Source organism: Nannospalax galili, unplaced genomic scaffold (genome assembly GCF_000622305.1).
Source record: "Nannospalax galili isolate Female #2095 unplaced genomic scaffold, S.galili_v1.0 scaffold576, whole genome shotgun sequence".
NCBI classification, from domain to species: Eukaryota; Metazoa; Chordata; class Mammalia; order Rodentia; family Spalacidae; genus Nannospalax; species Nannospalax galili.
In genome coordinates, this window is record NW_008339223.1 from 2,794,125 (window position 1) to 2,798,038 (window position 3,914).

General features: G+C 39.6%; 1 pseudogene; it reads right to left on the minus strand.

Moving 5' to 3' along the window:
• Nucleotides 1-2,657: 2,657 nt before the first annotated feature.
• Nucleotides 2,658-3,687, minus strand: LOC103734751 (annotated as a pseudogene).
• Between the last annotated feature and the right edge of the window lie 227 nt (nt 3,688-3,914).

Sequence of the window (3,914 nt, forward strand, 5' to 3'; positions counted from 1 at the left end):
AGAAGAATGGAAATGGAACCCTGCACAAAGTTCAACTCCAAATGGATCAATAACCTCCTTATAAGACCTGATATCCTGAATATGATAAAGGAGAAGCTAGGGAATACACTGGAACTTATAGGCACAGGAAAGAACTTTCTGAACAGGACTCCTATAGCAAAAGATTTAAGTCGAACAATTAATTGACAAATGGGACCTCACAAAACTAAAAAGCAAAAGACACCATTGTTTGAATGAAGCGGAGACCTACAGAATGGGAAAAAATCCTTACCAGCTATACATCTGGCAGAAGATTAACATATAGAATATGCAAAGAACTAAACAAACTAAACATCAAAACCAACCAAACAAACAAACTCAAAAACCAATTAACAATTGGAGCAAAAAACTAAACACAGCAAATAATGAAACACAAATGGCTGAAAAATACTTTAAAAATATTCAACATTTCTTGCCACCAGGGAAACACAAATTTAAACTACTCTGAGATTTTTATCTCACTCCAGGTGGAATGGCCCAGATCCAAAAAACAAGCAATGACAAATGCTGTGCGGATGTGGGAAAGGGGAACTCTCACTGCTGGTGGGAGTGCAAACTGGTGCAGCTACTAGGGAAATCAGCAGGGAGGTAACTCAAATAGCTAGAGATAAATCTCCCCCACATGATCCACCTTCCTTATTTTGAAAGGACTATTACTATCCCACTAAAGGCTAATTTATTCAAAACTTCTTGCTGGTTGTTGTTTTAGTCAGTGAGCCAGGCAGCTGGCCAGTTAGCTAGCTCTTTCTAGAACTGAGACACATCTTTTGAGTCAGCACATTTTTGGTGAGTCAGTAAGAGTCTGTGGAAGCTTCCCAGAGAGTGAGATAAACAGCAGCTATGTGGAGAGAGGCTGATGACATTTCTAAGAAAATTAAGTAATAAAACATTTCAATAAAGTAAAACTTGAAATTTTCTTGACTCAACCTTTTACAGTAATCAGGAAAAAATTTACAGTGGAAGTGACATTTAAGCTGTCACATAAAGGCATTTTCCAAGTAGAAAATGAAGTAGGGCATTTCTAGTGAGGGAAGTAGGGGAGCAGGTTGTATGTGGCCAGGAAACTTCTTCAACATAAAACCTGATACCCTGAGCCTGATAGAGGAGAAAATAGGAAAAACAGTGGAATGTACATGCACAGGAAAGGACTTTCTGAACAGGACCCCAATAGCACAGGCAACTGACAAATGGGACCTCATGAAATTAAAAAGCTTCTGTAGAGCCAAGGACCCCATCATTCAAGTGAAGAGGCAACCTAGAGAATGGGGGAAAAGTCCTTATGTGCTATGCCTCTGAAGGAGAATAAATTCATTGGAGCTGGGGCTACTGTGTCTATCAGCACTACACTGGAATACTGTAGAAACAAAGATGCTGGATTTGTCATTTGTTAGCAAGCAGAGGATGAAACACCTTATTTGCTAAAGAAAAATGTTTACATCATCATATCTATTGCTCTTATAGGAGTTAAACTGACCTCAAAAAGACCATTTCATTCAAATAATTTGTTGCAGAAGACAGAGTCATGCTTATTTATCCAGTGTTTTACTTTCCACAGTGTTAATTATCCATGGCCTATGGTAGTCCAAAAAATCAAATGGGAAATTCTAGAAATAAATTTCACAAATTTTAAATTGTATTAACTTCTGAGCAGCTTGATAAAATCTTTTCTTTATTATAGCGCACTATGCTATTATGATTTTGCTATTTTATTGGTGATGTTATTAATCTCTTATTGTGCTTAATTTACAAATTAACCCTACCATGGGTATAGGTATAGGAAGAAAAGAGTAGTATATAGGTTTTGGTGCTATTCAAATTTTTAGGTATATACTGTGGGGTGTGTGTGTAGTCTTAGAAAATATACATAAAAGAGTACTGCTGTGCTATTAAATGACCTAAGGAAATGAATACTTTTCTGGCTTTGGGAACAGCAAGGGACCTGTGAGGCTGCAAACAAATCGAAGTCAAGTCCCAGGTTTTCAAAAAACATTGAGGGGTGCAGTTATGTAATGACATTTTAAAAAACAAAATATTTGTCAAGAGGAAGGATGTGGGTGGACAAAGGTTCTATGTGATGTATTGTTTACTCTTAAACAGTGTGTGAAGTAGGTATTATTTCACTATCTCATACATGACAAAACTAAATATCAAATAAAAGTATTTGTGCTGCACAGCTTCAGTTGTCAACTTGACACACCTGGAAAAGAGGGAAACTTAGTTGGGGAATTTCCTCTATTGAATTGGTTTGTGGGCATGTCTATGAGGCATTTTCTTGATTGCTGAGTGACATGGGAGGGTCCAGCTCACTGTAGGTGGCAGGTGGTCCTGGGCTGTAGAAGAAGGCAGACTGGGCCTTTAAGCAACATTCCTCCATGATCTGTGCTGAAGGACTTGTCCTGCCTCCAAGATCCAACGCTGCTTAAGTTCCTGCCTCAAGCTTTCCTTGGGGATAGACTGTTACTTGGTTTCCTGTTTAAGCTGCCTATGAATCATCATTCTTTCTGTGGAAGATTTTTACAGTTCCTCTAATGTATTTAGAATGACTGCCTCAAAGTAATCTTTCCTGACAACTACTTGCTCTCTCTCCTGCTAAGAACTGTTGCCCTTTTCTGCTGTTTTTAAAACTTTCTGCTATCTTATGTGCCACATCCACCACCAGATCCATAACCACCACATAAGGGACTGCCTGAACTTCTTCCACCAAAACTTCTCCCCTTCATGGCTCCATAATTTGATTTGTTCACTCTAATTTCCAAAATCATAGTTCCCACCACCTCCATAGCTAGCTCCACCAAAATTTCCTCCTTCGTTGAAACCATCATATCGTCCTCCACCACCATCATATCCACCACCTTGATTTCCATATTGTAGTCCACCACCACCATGGCCTCCTCTAGTACTATAACCAGGACTACCACTATAGTTACCACCATCACCTCCAAATCCATTATATCCATCATTACCACCTCCATAACTACTTCTACCCCCATAGCCTCCTCTGCCACCAAAGTTTCCACCACAACCAAAATTACCTCCACCACCTCTAAAGTTTCCTCCATGGTCCATAAAGTTCCCAGACCCACCTCCATGATGTCTTTGTGATCCAGCGCACTGCATCTCTTGTTTAGAAAGGGCCTTTTTCACTTCACAATTATTCACATTAATAGTGTGGTATTTCTGAACAACAATTTTATCAACTGTATCATGATCATCAAAAGTTACAAAAGCAGATCCTCTCTTTTTTCCACTCTGCCTGTCTTCCATAACTTCTATGGTTTGGATCTTGCCATACTTTTCAACATAGTCTCTCAAATTATATTCTTCTGTATCTTCTTTAATGCCACCAAGAAAAATTTTCTTCACTGTTAAGTGGGCACTGGGCTTTACAGAATCCTCTCTAGAAACAGCTCCCCCTGGTTCCACTCCACGCCCATCAACCATGTGTGGTCGAGCACACATTGCTGCATCCACCTCTTCAACACAAGATAAAGTCACAAAACCAAAGCCTCTGGAACATTTTGCTTGGGGAGTGTAAGTGTGCCCCATTTCTTAAAATGTTCTCTTAAACTGTTACCTGTAATTTCAAGGCTCAGACCACAAATAAACAACCTCCTCAACTGCTGGGTTCTTGGACTTATGGTCCTCCATTTTGACACCTGACTCTCCTCTTCCAATTCCAAAGGCTAGCTTGTTAACTTCGAAGAGTAAGATGAAATAAATACTCCCTTCTCTAAGTTGCTTTTCAGTGAGTGTTTTATCACAGCAACAGAAAAGCAAGAAGACAGCATTCCTTTTTTTTCTTTTGGTCTTTTTGAGACAGGGTCTCCCTGTAGCCCCAGCTGGCCTGGAACTCACGATGTAGACCAGGTTGGCCT